Raw genomic sequence first — 22873 nt, forward strand, 5'->3', positions numbered from 1 at the left:
TCTTTTTCAAGTGAATACTAATGCTTCTTGGACACTTTGTGTCAAAGAAGGAAAAAAAGGTAATAAGTGCTTGAACTAGTTTTAAATTTTTGCAGCAATCCTAGTTCCTCTTAGCCGGGCCTCCTGGAATGTTCACTATTATCATTGAACAGAAAGTCACTCTGCCTACAGGCATTTATTTATTGTCTACTAAAAATCACTTTAATGGACATTATACCCTGTCAGGCTGTCCTATTTATGGTGAATTTCTTATATTTCCTGTAATTCTTCAGGCAATTTTCTCCCCAGAGCGTCTACTTCCCTCATTAACTCTTCAAAACCCCTGGGAGGTAAGAGCGTGCATGTAATTTCTTCTTATTCTAAAATACTGTTTAGAGTTTCACTTTGAAATGGCTCTTAGAGCTAAATGTTTAGCTGTCTTAAGTGAACCTGCAATAAACACTGTTGAATTCTCTCCAAATTATCTCGAAGAATTACCTGCTTATCTGGAAGAACCATCAGTGTAATTTTAAGGGATTTTGTTTTAATTCTGCAGCCCCGTCTTTGAACTTCTCTGCTTTAATTTTTCAGTCTTTCCACAGGAAAGACTGCTGAGAATGAGCCCTTTGCAGGACTTTCCCTCATAAATGCTGAAGAGAGTGTTTTTGTTTCTACTTCAGTACATGTGATTCCAGCTCCAAAGGAAGCAAGATTTCCAAGATTAGGACAGTTTAGTCTGGAAAGGAGACTCGTTAAAAGGAGTGTGATTAAAAGCTACTTAGGGTTTTGAGAATGCTTGTGAAAACTAAATGATCCATTTTTGACCTTTCAAAAAACTCAACAAGGAAACGCTCCATGAACTAAAGGAATGGTAGACTTAAATCCAAGTATAAATTTCTTATGCCACTTTTGGAGGTGGGTACTATAATTAACCCTATTTTGCAGAGCAGGAAACTGAGATGCAGAAAAGCTAAGCAGCCTGCTAAATGTCATAGAACTGCAGCAGTGGAGTAGGCATTCAAATGTGCTTGACTGGAGCCCAGAGCCCAAGCTTTTAAATATATATATTATTAAAACGTATGCATATTTATTTATTTAAGTATAAATATTTGTATATTTAAAACATATACATATTTTAATTTTTTTTATCATTATTTTGTTTTAAGTTCTGGGATACATGTGCAGAAGATGCAGGTTTGTTACATAGTTAAATGTGTGCCATTTGGTTTGCTGCACCTATCAACCTAGGTATTAAGCCCCACATGCATTAGCTATTTATCCTGATAGTCTCCCACCCACTCCCTCGCCAACAGGCCCCCGTGTGTGTTGTTCCCCTCCCTGTGTCCATGTGTTGTCATTGTTCAGCTCCCACTTATGAGTGAGAACACGTCTTGTTTGGTTTTCTGTTCCTGTTAGTTTGCTGAAGATGATAGCTTCCAGCTTCATCCACGTCCCTGCAAAGAACATGATCTCGTTCCTTTTTACGGCTGCATAGTATTCCATGGTGTATATGTACCACATTTTCTTTATCTAGTCTGTCACTGATGGGCATTTGGGTTGATTCCATGTCTTTGCTATTGTGAATAGTGCTGCAATAAACATACGCGTGCATGTGTCTTTATAATAGAACGATTTATATTCCTTTGGGTGTATACCCAGTAACGGCAAGCTTTTAAATATTGTGCTCTGTTTCTATGATATGATCATTACTTTTTAACATTAGCTAGCAGCTATCATAAGGGTTTTTCAGTTAACAATTGCATACAAATTGCTCAGCAATCTTTCTTGCTGACCCTCTAGTTCACAAGGCTAAGCAGAGCCAAGGTGCTGCCTAGGACAGAGCTTGGCACTGCAGTGGGTCAGGGAATGCCATTTTTCTGCAGATATCTTAGTGCAGCAAAGGAGAGGCACCAGCAGACAGGGTGTAAATCCTGCCTATTCCAGCTGTGCAATCCTGGAGAGATTATATCATCTCTCTGAGCCTGCTTCTTTATATGTTAAATAAAGATATGAATAGTAGCCAGATGTGGTGGCTCATGCCTGTAATCCCAGCACTTTGGGAGGCAGAGGGGGGCAGATCATCTGAGGTCAGGAGTTTGAGACCAGCCTGGACAACATGGTGAAGCCTCATTTCTACCAAAAATACAAAACTTAGCTGGGGATGGGGGTGTGCACCTGTAATCCCAGCTACTTGGGAGGCTGAGGCATGAGAACTGCTTGAATCCACAGCCTGGACAACAGAGCGAGACTCTGTCTCCAAAAAAAAAAAAAAGATATGAATAGTAATTATCTCAGAGGATTAACTGGGAGATGGAGTGAAGGATGATTATTTTCTCAGGGAGGGGAAGGAAAGAATGATGACGCTGGCAGGTGAGCAGTGGAGACAGTAGAGTCGGGGACATTTTATTCACTGTTGTCAATATGGAATTGGTGTGCAGAGGGCTATGATTTTTTTACAGGTTTTCCTACATGATGGATTTGCAAAGACGGGTGAGAACAGTCCTCATGCCATCTTACAAATTTTTCTTCAGTTGCTGACTGATGATTTAGAACAATACGCTGAACCTTCAAGTGAAAGGATGAGTCTGAAGTTAAAGTCAAATAGTAAGACTGGAATCACCCACACAGGGTTCAGGTTCGAGCAGCAGCAGTTGTAGCAAAGGAGACGCAAGGTCAAGAACTGAGACTTATGTCTAACCTAATGGGTTTGGGAAAGCTCACTGAGGCTTCCTAGGTCAAAGTCCAGGAGAGCAGTGACCAGAGCCAGGAGACATACAGGTGTCACAGTAGTAGGCAGTTCCTATGTGAACTTGGGCACCCTTACCAGTCCTAGGCCCCTGTTCCTTTGTCTGTACAATAAAGATGAGATAGTGTTGCCTTCAAAAGGTCAGTGAACATGATTCATAATGCCTTGCTAGCAGAAGGCACTCAAAAATTACAAGGGGACCAGGTGCAGTGGTTCACGCCTGTAATCCCAGCACTTTGGGAGGCCGAGGCGGGTGGATCACCTGAGGTCAGGTGTTCAAGACCAGCCTGGCCAACATGGAGAAACCCCATCTGTACTAAAAATACAAAAATTAGCTGAGCATGGTGGGACATGCCTGTAATCCCAGCTACTCGGGAGGCTGAGGCAGGAGAATCACTTGAACTGGGAGGTGGAGGTTGCAGTAGGCAGAGATTACACCACTGCACTCCAGCCTGGGTGACATAGCAAGACTCTGTCTCAAAAACAAAACAAAAAAACAAGGTCTATATTAAGGAAAATATAAAGTACGAGATAAGGAAGATGACAATGGGGTGAAGGTAAGGACTGCCTTGTTAACCACTGAATCACAATGCCAGGCACAATATAGGTGCTCAACGACTATGTTTTGAATGAAGCATTACTCTTAAAAGAGGCAGAAGAACCTGGTTAAAATGGATGTCAAGGGTAGGAATGAGGGGGAAGAGGTATCACAAGAAGGACCCATGCAACTATGGAGGGCAGCAGGTAGGAGAGAAAGTGAGGCAGGAGAATAGTGTCTGGAGACAGGGAACCTAAGGCTGATTCATGCTGACTGGATAGCAGAGGCTACTCCCTCTTCAACTCCGCCTTTTTCTGTGTGGCAGTTGGAAAATGAAAGTACCTGATTGGTCCCCTCCCACAACCAATCAGGCTGGTTGTGGGCCACTACTTCATTTGCACAGAGTGAACCAATAGAAACCTCTAGAGGGTATTTAAACCCCAACAAAACTGTAACTGAGGCTCTTGACCCCTTGCTTGATCCCGCTCTCACGCTGTGGACTGTGCTTTCATTTAAAATAAATCCCTGCTTTAGCTGCCTTGCTTTGTGTGTGCATTTTGTCCAATTCTTTGTTCAAAATGCCAAGAACCTGGACAACTACCCTCAACTGGTAACATTTCCAGTGAGGATAGGCTTTCCAGGGAGAAAAAGTTTTCATAGGAAGGAGTTTTGCACTGTCTTTTAAAATCAAGTGGAAGTTAAAAATATAAGTTATGTTTTCCATGCTTATGTATATTTTAGGAAATGAATCTGGAGATTTTTTAAACTTTTTATTTGGAGATAATTGTAGATTCACACACAGTTGTAAAAAATAATATAAAGAGATCCAGAGTATACCTTCCTCAGTTTCCCTTACCACCAATCAGTTCCTCATTTTTATAATTTTGTCATTTCAAGAATGTTATATAAATGAAATCATACTGAATAGAATCTTTGGGGGACTGCCTTTTTCACTCAAAATAATTCTCTGTAAATTCAACCAGGTTACTATACATATCAACAGTTCACTCCTTTTTATTACTGCATAGCAAGCCATGGTATGGTTTACCAGTTTGTTTAACCACTTATCATTGAAAGTTATCTTAGTTGTTTTCAGTTTAGGGCCATTATAAATAAAGCTGCTACAAACATTCATGCACAGGGTTTTTGTGCATACACCAGTCTTCATTTATCTGGACTGTTACATGAGTGAAAAGCAAACTTCTTCAAGCCATTGCATGTTTGGGTCTATCTGCTACGACATATCTGTATGTGTTACATACATATCCTAAATAACCCAAGAGTTTCTTCTATACTGGGCACTGCAATGATGTAATAATCACTATCAGTTTTCGAATGCTTATTATGATGCAGGTATTGTGTGTAATCACATGCTAATGGCTAATAATGGAGCACTTACAATGTACCAGGCACTATTCTAAGCGCTAGATAGACTAATACACAAAATCATTCTATAAGGTAGGTATTGTCTTATCCCTCATATTACAAATGAAGACACTGAGGACCAGAGATAACTTGCCTAAGGACATAGCCAAAAAAGGCTGAAATTAGGGTTAAAACTGAAATGGACTGATACCAGGGTTAAAACTGAAATGGGGGTGGGTTTTTCCCATGCTGCTCTCATGATAGTGAATGAGTCTCACAAGACCTGATGGTTTTATAAAGGGCAGTTCCCCTGTACACACTCTCTTGCCTGCTGCCATGTAAGACATGCCTTTGCTCCTCCTTTGCCTTCTGCCATGATTGTGAGGCCTCCCTAGCCATATGGAAAAGTGAGTTCATTAAAGCTCTTTTTCTTTATAAATTATACAGTCTTGGGTAGTTCTTCATAGCAGTATGAAAATGGACTAATACAATGTCTTTTATCAGTTTTCAAACATTTCTGCTGTATCTCTTCAAATAGTTCTTATGCCCCATTCTCTCTGTCTTTTCCTTTATGAATTCCAATTTGTTTAGTCATGTGCCACATAACTTTTTACTCAATGACTGACCAATTATACGATAGTAGTCATAAGATTATAATAAAGCTGAAAATTCCCTATCACCTGGTGACACTGTAGTCATTATAACATCATAGCACAATGCATTACTCATGTGTTTGTGAGGATGCTGGTGTAAACAGACCTACGCACTGCTAGTCTTAGTACATGCAACTATGTACAGTGCATACTACTTGATAAAATGATAATAAATGACGTTACTGGTTTGTGTATTTACTACACTATATGTATATATATATATATATATATATATATACATATATATATATATATATTTTTTTTTTTTTTTTTTTTTTTGAGACGGAGTCTTTCTCTGTCCCCCAGGCTGGAGTGCAGTGGTGCGATCTTGGCTCACTGCAAGCTCCGCCTCCCGGGTTCACGCCATTCTCCTGCCTCAGCCTCCCGAGTAGCTGGGACTACAGGCGCCTGCCAACACGCCCGGCTAATTTTTTGTATTTTTAGTAGAGACGGGGTTTCACTGTGTTAGCCAGGATGGTCTCGATCTCCTGACCTGGTGATCCGCCCACCTCGGCATCCCAAAGTGCTGGGATTACAGGCTTGAGCCACCACACCTGGCCTACACTATATTTTTTATTGGTACTGTAGAATGTACTCCTTCTACTTAAATAAAAAAATATACATTTTAAAAACTTAACTGTAAAACAGCCTCAGGCAGCTTCTTCAGGTGATATTCTAGAAGAAAGCATTGTTATCATAGGAGGTGACAGCACCATGCATGTTATTGCCCCGGAAGACTTTCCAGTGGGACAAGATGTAAAGGTAGAAGGCATTGATATTGATGATCCTGACCCTGTATAGGCCTAGGCTAATGTATGTGTGTGTGTTCCTAACAACAACAACAAAATTAAGTTAAAAAGAGAAAAGTGTATAGAATAAGGTTATAAAGAAAGAATATCTTTGTACAGCTGTACAGTGTGTTTGTGCTTTAAGCAAAATGTTGTGACAAAGAACCAATAAGTTTAAAAAAAGATTATAAAGTGAAATATTTACAGAAGGTAATATGGTAGGAGTTATTAACAAATTATTCTAGGCAGATAGAGAGGAAAGGGGTCCTTGGAAACTTTTCATTTTTAAAGCAGCTCCAGAAACATTTCTTGTCTAGTTGGAAAGCCCTGGCTCTTAGAGCCAGGCTGGCAACCTTTGATATGCAAATGCCAGCCATTAGAAACTGGATCCACCCAAACATAGTGATTCCGTGGCTTTCTTGCCCTTGCCCCACACGTGCCTGGCAACATGGCTGCCCCCACATAACCCCACGTGTGTAGAACATCATGGTGCCCTGCATTTGCAAATTAAAAGGCTAGGGTGGGAGAGCCAGTGTTTTGCAGGCTACGTGAATGACATGCCTGGTCAAACCAATCCCATGAGCCCTATGCAAATCAAACACCACCTCCTCCAGCATCTTCATATACCTGGCTGGTATCAGTGGCATATAGGGTCTCCTCTCTTGGCTTTGGAGCCCCCCTCCCTCTGTCTCTGTATTAGGGAGCTTCTTCCTTCTTTCTTGCCTATTAAACTCTCAGCTCCTTAAAACCACTCCATGTGTGTCCATGTCATTTTATGTAATTCAACTCGAGACAAGAACCATGGTGTTCCTCCACTCATCAGAGCTGAATCAGTAAGTTTAATTTATTACTGAAAAAAAGAAAAATATTTTTATAAATTTGTGTAGCTTAAGTGTACAGTGTGTATAAAGTCTACAGTAATGTAGTAATATACAGTAATGTACAAAAATATCCTAGGCCTTTACATTCACTCACACTCACTTACCAAACACCCAGAGCAACTTCCAGTTCTGCAAGCTCCATTCATGGTAGGTGCCCTATATGGGTGTACTGTTGTTTATCTTTTATACTGTATTTTTACTAAATTTTTTTGTGTGTTTAGACACACACATACTTACCATTGTGTTCCAATTCCCTACAGTATTCAGTACAATAACGTGCTGTATAGGTTTGTAACCTAGGTGTGTAGGAGGGGATACCATCTAGGTTTGTGTAAGTACACCCTATTATGTTTACACAATGACAAAATCACTTAATGACACATTTCTCAGAACATATTCCTGTTGTTAAACAATGCATAACTGTATATAAGATTGTTGGTATTGGCCGGGTGCAGTGGCTCACGCCTGTAATCCCAGCACTTTGGGAGGCCAAGGTGGGTGGATCATGAGGTCAGGAGATTGAGACCATCTTGGCTAACATGGTGAAAACCCATCTCCACTAAAAAATACAAAAAAATTAGCCAGGTGTGGTGGTGGGCGTCTGTAACCCCAGCTACTGAGAAGGCTGAGGCAGGAGTATGGCGTGAACCTGGGAGGTGGAGCTTGCAGTGAGCCGAGATTGCACCACTGCACTCCAGCCTGGGCAAGAGAGCAAGACTCCATCTCAAAAAAAAAAAAAGATTGTTGATATTGTCTCACGGATCTCAAAGGCAATGTTCTCTCTTTCTGTTTCCTCCTCTGTCCTTCTTTCTTTATCACTCACACTCTCTCTTCCCCTCTCCTAACACTTAGGAAAAAAAATCACTCTTTCACCGTTAAGCATGAAGTTAGCTGGAGGCTTTTCACAGATGTCTTTTATCAGATTAAAGAAATGCATTTCTATTCCCAGATGACTGTTTCTACTAGGAAAGGGAGTGAGGTTTCATTTTTGAAAATCTGTATTTATGAAGATGAACTTATGGTTTTTCTTGTACATTTAATAGTTTTTTAATGAGTCACATTGATTGATTTTTTAATATCAAACCATCCTTGAATTCTGGAGATAAATCCTACTCAGTCATTGTAGACATATCTCAAGGTGGCCTCCAGGATTCCTGTCTCTTGGTAGTCACATATGTGTATTATCCCTTCCTCTTGATTGTAGACATGAACTGTGACTTGCTTCTAACCAATAAAATACAGCAAAAATGATGGCATATATCATTATGTGATTATATTAGATAAAATTGTAGCACTTGTCCAGGAGTCTCTTGCTTCCTTTTTACCTTTCAAGAAGCAAATGGCCATGTTGCTTCCCCACATGACAAGGAATGACAATTGGCCTCTAGGAGCTGAGGCTGAGCTCCAGCCAGCAGCCATAAAGAAACAGAATTTCTCAGTCCTGTAGCCACAAAGGACTGAATTCTGCCAATGAATGTATGATTTTGGAAGTGTATCATTCCCCAGGTGAAAACTTTGCCCCAACTGACCCTTTAATTGCAGAGGGACCAACTAACCATGCCCAAACTCCTGACCCACAGAAATTGTAATATGATAAATATGTGTTGTGTTTTAAGCTGCTAAGTCTCTGGCAACATTGTTATGCTGCAGAAAGTAAATAATACAGATTTTGTACTGGAAGTGGAGGGCTGATATAATAAATACCTAAAATGGAAGTGGCTTTGGAACTGGGCAGTGGGCAGAGGCCAGAAATATTTGAAGAACATCGAAAGCCTGACTTGCCTTGGACAAGCCATTAACAGAAATGTGGGCATTGAGGATGCTGCCAGTGAGGACTTGGAAGGGAGCAGCATGTGATTGGAAACTGGAGGAAGAGGGGTCCTTCTTAGATAAGTGACAGAAAGCATAGCACAATTGTCTCTTGAAATGTATGAAAAGTAGAAATTGAAAATGATAAACTTAGTTATCTAAAGATAATTCCAAGCAAAATGCTCGAAGTTACCATTTGGTGTATCCTTGCTGCTCATAATACATTGTGTAAAGAGAGAGACAGATTGAGGGGAAAAAAACGATTGAACTAATAGGAAGCAAGACTTGGTTCTGAAAATTCTCAGCCTTTCCAAATGGCAAAATGTGCTAAAATGGAGAGACAGCTTCCTAGCACTCCAGAAAACCACACACATGAGAAAAAGTCAAGGCTATGACTATACGATCTTTTCCTAAAATCTCAGAAAGAGCAAAAGGCCAGAGAGTTCAGCCACACAAAGGGCTCTTTCAAAAGATTAAGGGTATGCCTCAGAGATCTTCTCAATCAAACCACAGGGCCTCTAGGAAAATGAAATGCATTATCCCTCAGCAACCTCGGCAGAAGCCCAAGGTAGAGAAGGACTTTTCTAAAAAACATCTGTGGGTGAAGATGTGTTCTAATGGAGTAAACCCCAGGGAAGTTCATGGAAGGTCCACAAAGTTCTTGAGAAAATTCTTTCAGAAGAAACACTGCCAGCTTGGACTAAGAGGGACAGAGATAGGATCAAATGAATAGAGACCCTTGTAACTCCAATTCTACTAATAGGAAGCAGTTTGATAAAATGACTCCTAACATGAGCTGACTTTCATTTAGAAAAGGAAGAATGACTCAGATGGTAGAACTAAGATCCCAGGAAGCAGATTCTAGAGCCACGGAGAATTATTTCCAAAGTTTGAAATTTAATTAAAGAAATCTGAACATTTTCTCAGTTGTATTTTGGAATTATTATGGACCAATGATTCCTTTTTATCTTCCATTTCCCCCTTTTTAAAGAAAAATGTCTGCAGCTTCTTTCCTATATCTCTCCCAGAATTGTATCTTGGATGTTGGGGGAAGATAATTTGTCTCTTTCATTTACAGATTCATCAGGTGAGAGGAACTATGTGTCCATGGAGCCTCACCCACACCTGGCCTGATTTAGATAATGAAACTCTGGTCTTGGAGCAAATGCTGTTATTAGATTACATTCTTGGGGATCTTGGTGGTGGTGGGGGGGTGAAAGTATTTTGCGTGTAGGAGAGCCATGAATCATTGAGGAACAGAGGACAGACTACAACCACCACCATTTAGTATCCATGCCCTGGCATAACTCCTGCCCCTTGAAGGTAGGTAGAAAGTGGGACTTGCTTCTAACCGATTGAACATGGCAAAGGCAATGGGTGATTGGGCACTATATGTGATTGCATGTGTATGACTGCTTTCCATAAGAGTTTAGCACTTGTCTTGCTGGAGTCTTTCATTACCTTGTTGGCTTTAAAGAATAAAATGGGTCAGGCATGGTGGCTCTTGTCTGTAATCTTAGCACTCTGGGAGGCTGAGGCAGACGGATCACCTGAGGTCAGGAGTTTGAGACCAGCCTGGCCAACATGGTGAAATTTCGCCTCTACTAAAAATACAAAAATTAGCCAGGCATGGTGGTGTGTGCCTGTAATCCTACCTACTCAGGAGGCGGAGGCATGAGAATCGATTGAATCCGGGAGGCAGAGGTTGCAGTGAGCCAAGATTGTACCACTGCACTCCAGCCTGGGTGAAGAAGTGAGACTCTGTCTCAAAAAAAAAAAGAAGAAGAAGAAAATGGCCCTTTTGGGGAACCCCAGATGGTTAGGAACTGTGGGTAGCCTCTAGGAGGTAATAAAAAAGCCTCTACTCAGTAGTCATCAAGAAATAAAAGCCTTCAATTTTACAGCCACAAAGAACTGACTTCAACTAAAAATCTGTTTGTAAGCAGATTTTTCTCCAGTCAAGCCTCCAAATGAGGAACCTTGCTGTTACACGCTGAATGGTGGCCCCAAAGATATGTCCATATCCTCATGACTGGGACCTGTGAACATCACCTTATTTGGAAAAAGGATCTTTGCAGATGCAATTAAGTTAAGAAACTTGAAATAAGGAGATTATCCTGAATTATCTTGGTGCACCCTAAATGCCATCACAAATGTCTCATTATTTTAAAGACTGCCTTAGGGTGTTGGTATACATCTCTAACTTATCATAGTATAGCTTCAAGCAATGTTATATCACTTCATGTATAGTATACCTTACAATAGTGTGTTTTATTTCCTTCCCTACTGGCCTTTGTGCTATTGTTATGTATTTTACATCCATATGTAAAAAACCTCACCTTATTATTTTCATTAAACAGTAAATTAGCTTTTAATGAGATTTAAATAAAAAGAAAAACATTTTATATTTCCTATGTATTTACCATTTCCAGTATTGTTCATTCCTTTGTGTAGAACATATTTCCCTCTGGTATAATTTTTCTTTGGTCTTTATTATATATATAGTAATCTTTAATATCTTGTAATGTAAGTCTGGAGGTGATAACTAAAAGAACTAAATTCTTTTCGTTTTTGTAAGCATGAAAAAGTCTTTACCATCACATTTGAATGATTTTTCTTACTGGATATAGAATTTTAGACTGTTTTGTTTTTCTTTTCTATAAATTAAAAGTGTCACTCCAGTTTCGTACCACTTGCATTGTTTCTGACAAGAAATCTGCTGTCATCCTCACCATTGTTCTCTGTATATAACTTCTCTCTTCTTTTTTTCTGCCTGCTTTTCAGATTTCCTTGGTTTTATGCAGTTTAATTAGGATGTTATTTGTAGTTTTCCTTAAGTTTTTGGTTCTTAGAGTTCATTGAGTTTTTTGGATCTGTGGGTTTATAGCTTTCATCCAACTTGGAAATTTTTTGACATTTTTTTAAAAATATTTTTTCTGTCCTTCATTTTCTCTTCCTCTTCATAGACTACAATTACAACTATCTTAGTTTTCTTGCTATTTTCCTACCACTCACTGGTGCACTGTTAATTTTAAATTATTTTATCTCTTTGTATTCCTTTTTGGATGATTTCTAGTGGCATGTCCTCAAGCCTGCTAACTTTTCTTCTGACATATCTAATCTGTTGTTAATATCACCCTACATATTTTCATCACAGACATTGTAGTTTTCATCTCTAAAAGCCTAATTCAGGTCTTTTTAATACTTTCTATGCCTCTACTTTATTGTTTGATCTATGGAATACAGATGAAATGACTGTTTTAATGTCATTTTCTGCTAGTTGTAACACTTGTATCTGTTCTGGTCAGTTTTGATTGATTGATTTATCTCTTCACTATGTGTTATATTTTTCTGCTTTTGTACATGCCTGGTAACTTTTTATTGTGAGAACTATGAATTTTACCTCATTGGATTCTGTATATTTTTGTACATCTATAATATTCCTGACCTTACTTCTAGCATACAACTATGTTATTCAGAAACAGTTTGAACTTTTTGTTTCTTACTTCTAAATTTTATTACTCAGAACCAGACCTACTTATCACCCACTTCTGAGACAAGACTCTTCCAATTTGCTATGGACTGACTTGTGTCTCTCCCAAATTCATATGGTGAAGTGCTAACCCCCACGTGACTGTACTGGAGATAGGGCATTTAAGGAAGTGATTAAGGTTAAATAAGGTCATAAAAGTAGAGCCCTGATCCAATAGAACTTGTGCTTATAAAAAAGGAAGAGACACCAGAGGTTGATGTCATATGAGGACACAGCAAGAAGGCGCCTTTCTAGAAGCCAAAGAAGAGAGCCCTCACTAGAAACTCAGCCTTGCCGGAACCTGAATCTTGGACTTTCCAGCTTCCAGAACTGTGAGAATATACATTTCTGTTGTTTAAACCAATCAGTCTGTGGTATTTTGTTATCATAGCCCAAGGTCACTAATATATAAGTACACTACCAAGTGTGATGTATAAGATTTTCTTCTCTAGGCCATGGGGGGAAAACATCATTTTTATCCCTACATGAGCACCAACTACTATTCCTTCTAATATTTTGGGGTGATTTTTTTTCCTCCAAGCCTCAGGAGAATGCACAGACATGCACTGATCAATATTCTCCTTGATACTTAATGGAGGCTCTCTGTAGCTCTCCGGAGTTATTTCTTTATTCAATTTCCCTCTCTGGTATTCTGTCCTACACACTCTAGCCAAGTTGGTATCCCAGACTTTCCACTCCATCTCTTCAACTCAGGAGTCTTCTGGGCTGCAGCTGGGTCTCTTTCTCTATGTCACAGCGTGGAATCTGTTACAAGGCAATAAACTGGAACATTTGTAGGATTCATCAATTTTATTATCTGTGTCTTAGGCATCATTGCTCTTGTTGTTTAATGTCCATTGTCTTGGAAATCATTGTTTCCTATTGTTTGATTTTTTTTCATTTGTTTCACACAGAAGATTTAATCAAGTCATGATTACTCCATCTCAATCAGAAGCAAAATCTCACTAGCATTTCTTTTACTTCTTTTTCATAGTTTCTATTTCTATACTAAAACTCTCATCTGTTTTCCTGCAATGTTTACCTTTTCCACTACATCCTTTAAGCATATTTATTGTTATTTTAAAATTACTGTCTACACTATCTCTAGGTGTGTTTTATTGACTCTTCTCTTGACTATGGTTAACATTTATTTTCATCTCAAAGTTCTCACAAATTTTATTGCCTAACAGATATTTTATATAAAAGGACACTAGAAAGGGAAATAAATAATACTCCTAAGAAATGTCATGCCCTTTCTTTTCCCAGGCTTCAAGACTGGAGGGCTAATTCTATCTGATAGGTGTCAGTTTGGGTCTGAGCTTTGTTTCAGTTTTAGTTTGATTCAGTTTCCCACTGGCTTCAAATGTTTTGAGAGAGAGGTAAGATTTTCCCCTTCAGCAGGTTCTAGAATCTGAGAATTTGAGAGTCCACAGATTTGTTTATGTTATACACTAAGCTGCCAGTTTTTCCAACAAACCGTAGGAGATCTCCCTCTGCCTTACAGCCTGGCTGCAAAGATCACTGATGACCTCTCTTTGCTCTCTGTGCCTGTCCTCAAATTTCTGTTCCTCTGAAATCTGAAAGCAAGGTGTACCTGCCCCTCCCTTAATCTTTGGTCATTAAAAGCCCATAGTGCCTTAGATGCTTTTCTCTCTGCTCTCCTGGTCTGTCCTCCACCTTTAGACATTGGCTGCCTTGCACTTGGGGAAGACCCATCATACTTCGTGAGGATCTCTCTAAGCTATCTGGTCCCAGTGTTTAACATAACCACCCATGAACTTGGTGAAAACCTACATTAAAAAGCTGATAAGTGGATACAGATTTGCTCTGTGGATAGAACTCCCTGACATTCTAATTTTTCACATTATCTCACACTTAGCCATTACAACTTTCTTACAAGTTTGAAGGGTTTCTCCCTACCATCTAAAGTAGATTTCTCCTGTCCCACTGATTCTTCTTGATTTGGTTTTTAGGGCAAGAGTGGCAGACAGCTTCTTTTGACTTTCTACATCATAACCAGAAACAAAGGTCCCCTAACCCTTCCTTGTAACCCTCTGCCTCATCAAAAATGAAAAGTGCCTCTTTCTTACAGATGTTTCTGTCATAGATGACATTCCATCTCTCACTGTGTTTGCCTGACTTCCCTGAGGGCTGGGAGGGCTGGACAGAGACCTGGGGATTTCCAGATTTGGAAGGAGACTCTGGGGTCATCCTTTCCAGGATGTTTCTTACTTGGAAACTTCTTCCTTGGGCTCTCTCACACCCAGCTACCTTTCTGTCTGTGTGTTTTAGTGTCCATGTGTCATCTTCTCTGTGTCTGGCTGCAGGTAACCTGGTGATTCCCACCCTACTGTGGGCTCAACTTTTTTTTCTCCCTCTGAATTTTGAACATAAAATCAAAACAATATCTAGAAAACTTACTATGTGTCCAAGCAGTTGTGTCTGGTTTAGCCCACACTTTGGGCTGGGACTTGGTCAGTGTCATCTTTTTATCCAAAGTGGCTCAATCCATCTGAATTCAGTATCCCTGGTCTTATTTGATGATGAAGTGACTAAGTGCTTAACTTGGGTTTGGGGTTTTATTTATTGTTTTTTGTTGTTGCTGTGATTTGAGCTATGTCCATTTATTTTGGTTTTGTTTTGTTTTTCACTTGGTAGCCTACTGTGGCAATAAAAGTTTAAAGGAAGCCCAGCTCCTAGTTATAGCAAAACACTCTTTAATAGTGACTTTTTACATAATTAAAAACAGGACCTGTAAATTTCTGAATAATTCGTCATTTTATTGGCCAAATGGAACTGTACTATGGTTAATGTAGGAGAATCACTTGAACCCAGGAGGCAGAGATTGCAGTGAGCCAAGATCTTGCCATGGCACTCCAGCCTGGGCAATAGAGTGAGACTCTGTCTCAATTTAAAAAAAAAAAAAAAGAAAGAAAAGAAACCATTTACTAAGAACTGGGATTACCTGGCAGCAGTAATACAGCTACTATCACATATGAAATACCTATTATGTGTCAGGCCCTACAATAGGTGTTTTATTTGCATTATCCCACTTAAACTTCATAACACCCCTAATTAACAGTCCAAATGATTACCTCAATTCACCAACACAAAAGCTGAAAGCATCCCAAGATGACAGAGCTAGTGAGTGTGTCTGCAATGCCGGGGCTGTCAACCCCAGCGTCTTCCTCCGAGGCCAGGCTGCCTCCTGTCTTAGGGGCAAATTTTTCTCCTCCTTCTTCTCTCCTCCTCTGCAAAAAACACTCCTTAATCCAGCAAGATTCCTCTCCTATCCTGGTTACTCAGAATCCAGCTTAATGCCTGCCCAAAGCAGATCAATGGCACTTTAGCTACCATCCTCATCTCTGAGCTTCTTCTCCTCCTCTTTTATCACCTCGGCTATATACTCTGCCCCCACAACAGGTGTATTCAAGAAAATGCTGTTGTAGGAGTTATTAAGAAATTATTTTAGGCAGATAGACAGGAAAAAGGGGTCCTTGGGGAGTTTTCGTTCTTAAAGCAGCTCTTAAAGCCAGGTCAGCAAACTTTGCTATTCAAATGCCAGCCATTAGAAACTGGGTCCATCCAAACATGGCGATTCCCGGCCTTCTTGACTTTGATCCACATGTTCCTGGCAACATGGCCCCCCCCACATATCCCCACGTGTGTAGAACATCACGGCGCCTGCATCTGCATGTTAAATGGCTAGGGTGGGAGGGCCAGCTTTTTCGAGGGCTATGTGAATGTCATGCCTGATCAAACCAATACGCTAAGCCCTATGCAAATCAGACACTGCCTCCTCCAGCCTCTGCATATACCTGTCTGGTATCCACCACACTTGGGGTTGCCTCTCTCAACTTTGGAACCCTCCTCCGTCTGTCTCTGTACAGGGGACCTCTTCTTTCTTTCTTTCTCCTTCTTTCTTGCCAATTAAACTCTCTGCTTCTTAAAACCACTCCAGTGTGTCCATGTCGTTTTATCTAATTTGACTCCAGACGAAGAACCTTGTGTTCCTCCACTCTTCAGAGCTGTATCAAAGTGGGCCTGGCAGAGAAGGGGGAGGGTGGAGGGCTAGTTCCATGATGTGAGGGCATGGGATGCAAGCGTTCCACCACTAGTGTCTACCTGGGTAGACAAAGGCTGTGGAGAACAGAAATCAGAACAATGATTGTCTCTGGGATGAGATGGGGGAGCTGGGAAGGACAGGTGGAAACTCCTGGGCTGGAAATGTCCTAGATCTTCTTTGGAGTATTGGTAATTTGTTTTCGTTGTTTTTTTTTTTTTTTTTGAGACAGAGTCTCGCTCTCTCACCCAGGCTGGAGTGTTGTGGCGCCATCTCAGCTCGCTGCAAGCTCCGCCTCCCAGGTTCACACCATTCTCTTGCCTCAGCCTCTCCCAGTAGCTGGGAATACAGGTGCCCGCCACCACGCCCGGCTAATTTTTTTGTACTTTTAGTAGAGATGGGGTTTCACCATGGTCTCGATCTCCTGACCTCATGATCCGCCCACCTGGGCCTCCCAAAGTGCTAGGATTACAAGCGTGAGCCACCACGCCCGGCCAGAGTATTGGTAATTTGGATACATTTGTCAGAACTACAGAACTCTACACTTAAAATCTGTCTATTTTATGCATAAAACTATACATCAATAAAATTTTTTTTATTTGTGTATTTATTTATATATTTTTAGAGATGAGGTCTTGCTCTGTCGCCCAGGCTGGAGTGCAGTGGTGTGATCCTAGGTCATTGTGGCCTCAAACTCCTGGGCTCAAGTGATCCTCTTGCCTCAGCTTCCCAAGTATCTAGAATGACAGGCACATGCCACTGTGTCCAGCTAATTTTTTAAAAACTTATTTTAGAAATGTGGGTCTGGCTATGTTGCCCAGGCTGGTCTTGAACTCCTGGCCTCAAGTGATTCTCCCACTTTAGCCTCCAAAGCATTGAGATTAGAGGCATGAGCCACTGATTCCAGCCCAAAATATTATATATACATACATACAACAACACACACACACACACACACACACACACACACACATATATATATATATATTTTGAGATGGAGTCTCACTCTGTCACCAGGCTGGAGTGCAGTGGCATGATCTTGGCTCACTGCAACCTCTGCCTCCCAGGTTCAAGCAATTCTCCTGCCTCAGCCTTCTGAGTACCTGGGACTACAGGCGTGCACCACCAAGCCCAGCTAATTTTTGTATTTTTAGTAGAGACAGGGTTTCACCTTATTGACCAGGATGGTCTTGATCTCTCGACCTCGTGATCCACCTGCCTTGCCCTCCCAAAGTGCTGGAATTACAGGCATGAGCCACTGCACCCAGCCTAAAATATATATTTTAAAAGAATGCAGGTGCTATGGCACCCAGATGGCTACCTTTCAAATGGCATGGCTTTTGCCTTTGACAGCCTGCTCCCATCCTCACGCAGCCCCCTTGCTCCAGTTATACTCTTGAGCCAGCTTGGTGACCCCTGATTCTCATCAAAAGCGCTTTACAAGCTTTTGGGGGAGCGGGATTCAAGGACACCAGGCCAAGAAAGAGTCATGTCCAAGAGCACCCGAGTTCCTGAAAGGAGAAGTGGGCATAGTACAGAGGCATGAATGGGGCACCTACAGTGGACAACCTTAGCAAAAGGTTCTCTTGTCCCTGTCATGACTCAAAAGGGACAGGCCAGCTCTACTTGTGCTCTTCTAGAAACCAGAAGAGGTGAGGGCAAGGGCTGTGGATCGGAGGACTGCCCACTCATCTGGCCACTGGACTCTGCCCTGAGGAGGTGAAGTCTCCATCATTCCCCTCACCTTCCCTCCTGTGAAATGTTCTCTAACCTCAGAGGCCTCATGCCCTCGGAAGGAGTAAGTGACCAGCATTGTGAGGCTCCGGATAAAGCCATCCCCTGACTCTTGGCAAGAGTGACTCTGAGGAAGCTGGTGCCTCAGCTGCTGAACAACCCATCGGTGTCTCTGTGCCACAGTGGGGTCAACCCTGCCCCAGAGCAGTGGAAATCCCAGAAACACCCTGTACTCGGCCCTCCTCTCTCCTACCCCTCTGCCCACCGTCTCCCAACTGGTTTGCCTTTGATCTCAGCATAAAAAACTCAGGCTTATTATAAACCTGTTGATACTCTAATGACAAGAATACAGACAACAGTAATTAATGATGAACATTAAATGGCACAGCCCAGCTGCCCAGCAGAAACCGGAAGGATAGTCATAGTGAGTCACCGGCTCTGGCAACAGGAGTGTGCTGCAGGCTTTCTGGGATGTGGCTTTGTTATGCCCAGGGTCTTTTCTTAGTAGCATGACACCTCAGTGAGGGCCACTTTAACAGAACTGTGAAGCCTTCTACCTGCCTCCAGTTTCCTCTTTAAACAATTTCCAAGGACTCCACCAAGCTCTTGCTCCTATTTCAGGGGCCTGGTGAGACACAGGCATCTTCCCCCTTTTCCTCTCCAGTTTCAAAAACAAACTCTGATATCAGACATTTACACCTTAGTGAGAATTAAAAAAAGAAAAACAACAACTTACTTAAAGTCTAATGTGTGATAACTGAGGCAGGAGAAGAGGGCCTGGAGGCAGGGAACATAAGGCCCATCCACACCTTTAGTTCCTAGAACTAAATCAAATGAAAGCACTTCAGCAATGACAGGAATGTGAATGGCTTTGTGACTTCACTTCCTCCTCTCCATTCACACCATTTACACTTTGTAACTTCACATTCATCCTCTCCATTTACATACACTACACACTCCAAGTAACAGCCTCTCCATTTACAATAGGGCACATTCTGAGTAAATGACTCTGTGACTTCACTTTATTCTCTTCATTTACATAGAATATTCACCAAGCAGCCAGGTCGGTGGCTCACACCAGTAACCCCAGCACTTTGGGAGACCGAGGCAGGCACATCACCTGAGGTCAGGAGTTCAAGACCAGCCTGGCCAACCTAGTGAAACCCCATCTCTACTAAAAATACAAAAATTAGCCAGGCATGGTGGCACCTGCCTGTAGTCCCAGCTACTCTGGAGGCTGAGACATGAGAATCGCTTGAACGTGAGAGGTAGAGGTTGCAGTGAGCTGAGATCACACCACTGCACTCCAGCCGGGGAGACAGAACGAGACTCTGTCTGGAAAAAAAATAAATAAATAAATTTGCCAAGTAACTAACCAGAAACCTCTAGAGTACTGAAACTCAGAAAATTCTGTAACTGGGCTCTTGAGCCCCTACGCTTGGGCCCGCTCCCACACTGTGGAGTGTACTTTCGTTCTCAATAAATCCCTACTCTTGCTTTCCTTGCTTTGTTTGTGCGTTTTGTCCAAATCAATTCTTTGTTTAAGAAGCCAAGAACCTGGACACCTTCTACTAGGAACAATAGCCACCCAACCAAGTTCTAGGTACCCAGGAGTGAATTAAAGCAATCACTCCCCATGTCAGCTTCAAGGAGAAAGGCATGACATTGCAAAGCCACTTCTAAGTGTCTTGCTGGGTAATAGCTGCACAATTCATGTTCTGAAAAATACAAAGCATCAATTTCACTGACACAGTAGGCTGGGTATGGTTGATTTCTGTCTTTAGCTGTACTACTGAACCAAGGTGCTTTTAATAGGAAGGCTGCACCCTTTTCTATTACTTTTTTTTTTTGCACAATAACTTGCTTTTCTGTGCCCTGTGTACTACTCTCCTAGGGGCTCTGTGAGCTTCTATGTTTACACTGGAAAGAAATATTGAAAGCAAAGAGTTTCTTTCTGTCTTTTTTTAAATAACCAAGTACAGCACTATTCCCAATGGTCCCAATCTAAGTTGATTTCAGTCACCAGGAAAGAGATTAAGCAGTCCCTACCAACTTTGCAGTGCTTTACTCTGAAGCATGAACCAAGCCAAGGTCAAGCTCACAGGCGGCATCTTTCATTACTGTGGGGGCAAAGCTCCAGTCAGACCCATCAGAGTGGAGGCTTCTGGTCTCCAGCAAGTCATTATGTACTTAGGATTATCATTAATTTTCTCTCCCTGAAGTGCTTCTGATGAATGTGAGAGCTAAAGCCGACTATGCATTTGCTAATAAAAGGTTCTATGTTCAATTTTCTAAAAGTGCCCTTAGAGAATCCCCAATTTCCTGCCTCTTCCTAAGAAGAAGCTGAGTTTGTGCTGCCTTCATAAAGGGAGAACTGAATCATCTTGGTGTAAAAGCTTCCTGAAGGTTGGAAGGAGAGGCCCCTGGGACATTCAGGAGACTTGGAATTTTCTGGGGCCTGGCAGTGTAGATAGAGCAGTTATTATTTATTGCAGACTTAAGAACTGTACACCCATGTCTATGTGGCTCCTGTTTCTCCATCCCATTTTCCATTTGCAAGCCTTCAGTCTCCTTCCTGGGAATCTTAAACAAGCTCCTACAAGTCCTGTTGAGCCCAGTGCATAAAGCCCATTTAGCTCTCTATGATGGGGTCCACACTGCCCATGGGGGTCACCTGAGTCAGTGCGTTCTTTTGGCTACATCCTCAGTTGTCACATTTGATTGAGGACATCAGCTGTCTTAGATATGCTAGGGATGGATCTGTGCATTAAAGCAAGCAGCTGGGATGCCTTTTGCTCTCCAGGAGGGAAGGACATGCAGGCTCTGAGTAGAAGCAGCTTTGAGTAGATGGTGCATGTGTTCACACCCAGAGCCCTGTAGCATGGTCTTTTATTGAGACATAGAGACTCTGAAGCATTTTTTTGCTAAGCTTTAAAGCTTTAATTAGCTTATTATCATGAGCTGGAATGGGCTGTAGACGTGTTCAGGGCGTTGAAACAATGCCTTCTGTGTGGGGACCTTTTGGAAGAGAACTCTGGGGCTTAAAGTACAATGGCTTCCTGTGTTCCAGGGCCCTGGTATGTCCTGTTCTTCCACCACTGCCTGGGCTACTCCCAGGCAGCATCCAGGGTGTCTGCTGTGGGGTTTCAGCCACTGCTATGAACATTAGTGCCATGCATTTCCTCCTCATGGCACAAATGAAGGCCAAGCTGCATAGGCCGGCATTGTCCAACACCTGCCTAGATGCCTAGCTTATGGCTGCACACAGCACCACAGATGACCAACAGATGCAAGCTCTGCAAAGATCTCTGTAGCAAACAATGAAGTTCCTGAATCTCCATACATGCTGATAGAGCTCAAATTAATTTACCACACTGTGGATCTAGCAGATTCTTGTCTTTGTTTTTATTTCATCATCCAAGTGAATACAGTAATTACACTTGGGCGCCAGAGTGTAACAGCTAGTTCTCAGCCCAATAGTCTTGTCATGAAGGACCAAAGTAGGCTCTTTAGGTAAATTGCATGGTAAGGGGAAGGCCTCTGCTCTCGACAGGAGACTTCCATACATTCCTGGGTGCTGTACTGAGTGAGAGTTGCTAAGTAGCTAACATGGACAGTCCGACTTTGGGAAGAAGTGAGGAGTTTCTTTAGGAGAGCTAGAAGTTCAATAGCTACATGTTCTGGACTGGATGAAGCCAAGACAGGCCCTATTCAGCCTCTGACACAAATGCACTCCCAGATCTTGTAAGGCACTCTCTGATCTTGAAGTTGAGGTTTTCAACCCTAAATTTGCAAACGGTTTTCTGGTGAGTTGTTGGATTTTTTAAAGAATTTCAAGGATGTGGGAATCAAGACAGAGGACCAGTGAGACTTGAGCCAGCTACCCCCTAATTTCAACCAGGCCATCTCCAACCTGAACTCTCTTATAGATTGTGGCTGAGTGGGATTTATTTTAAATAAAGGATTTTACTGCTTAAAAAGCACTACCATGTTATAGCTTGAAACCTTCTGGATTAAACAATCTCAAAGGCCATGCCCCCTTCTAACAGTCTAAGATTTTAGAGAGTTCTGTAGTTGTAATACTCACAGGTGTCGGCTGGGCACGGTGGCTCATGCCTGTAATGCTAGCACTTTGGGAGGCTGAGGTGGGTGGATCACCTGAGATCGGGAGTTCCAGACGAGCCTGGCCAACATGGTGAAACCCCGTCTCTACTAAAAATACAAAAAATTAGCTGGGCAAGGTGGCAGGTGCCTGTAATCCCAGCTACTTGGGAGATTGAAGCAGTAAAATCACTTGAACATAAGAGATGGAGGTTGCAGTGAGCCAAGACTGCGCACCATTGCACATTGCACTCCAGGCTGGGCAACTACAGCGAAACTCTGTCTCCCCCCACACAAAAAAAAAAACAAGTTAAGCCAGACCATTGTGGGAGCAGATCATAGCAGAGTTAAAAGACTATAGTCTTAGGGAAGTGAGAAATTTAATTAGATCCCCTCACCTTGCAGAAACTTTAGTTCCAAGACAGAGAAAAAAGGAGAGATTTTGATAGTATAGTTAACGAGTTTTTTTTTTGGATTCCCATTCACCAATCCTCTACCCCCTGCCAGCCTCTAAGTTCTGCTAAAGTGACTGTCATGATATTCTAGTAAGTTTGGGATGCTGAGAAAAAGATATGCTGTTGTACAATGTTGGTCAACAGTTTTTTGTTCTGGGTTGTCTGACAAGTCCAGGTAATCTCTTACTAATTCTTTTCCCTAATAGCCTCTACCTCCAGCCCATTCAAC

Source organism: Nomascus leucogenys, chromosome 18, assembly GCF_006542625.1.
Source record: "Nomascus leucogenys isolate Asia chromosome 18, Asia_NLE_v1, whole genome shotgun sequence".
NCBI lineage: Eukaryota > Metazoa > Chordata > Mammalia > Primates > Hylobatidae > Nomascus > Nomascus leucogenys.